The 374-nt window shown below is 38.0% G+C and overlaps 1 protein-coding gene across 1 annotated transcript in view; it reads left to right on the top strand.

The window, feature by feature from the left end:
• The window catches only part of LOC119585619 (multiple epidermal growth factor-like domains protein 6), a 170724-nt gene that overhangs the window by 79777 nt on the left and 90573 nt on the right, over window positions 1–374 (top strand). The window lies entirely within an intron of this gene.

Raw genomic sequence — 374 nt, 5'->3', positions numbered from 1 at the left:
GGATGTAGAAGGGTGCAGAATGAAGGGAAGAAGGTGGGTGTGAACTAGTGATATGAAGGAGAATTTGGAGAGAAGACAGCAAGAGGTTGTATTTTGAAGAGAAAGAAAACGAAAAAAAGGGAAGTAATGACAACAAAAAAAGAAAAATATTAATCCAAAGAATAGATACCCCATAAAAAAGAAATTAAAAATACGAAGGGGAATGAAAGAGAAGGAGATATAGGCAAAGAAAGAAAGGTCAGTAGGAAAGGGGCACAAGCTGAAGGGTAATAAAGGTTAGGATAAGAGGGAACCAAACGCCAAGTAGTGCATTAGGGAAGCTTGGTTTACCTTCGGTTAGTTTACATTATATCGCGTTTCTTGTTGCCGAGAAA

The sequence above is a fragment of the Penaeus monodon genome, chromosome 20, assembly GCF_015228065.2.
Source record: "Penaeus monodon isolate SGIC_2016 chromosome 20, NSTDA_Pmon_1, whole genome shotgun sequence".
In the NCBI taxonomy this organism is placed as follows: domain Eukaryota; kingdom Metazoa; phylum Arthropoda; class Malacostraca; order Decapoda; family Penaeidae; genus Penaeus; species Penaeus monodon.
Note: the sequence above shows the minus strand (reverse complement) of the source record. Positions and strands in the feature narration are given on the sequence as shown.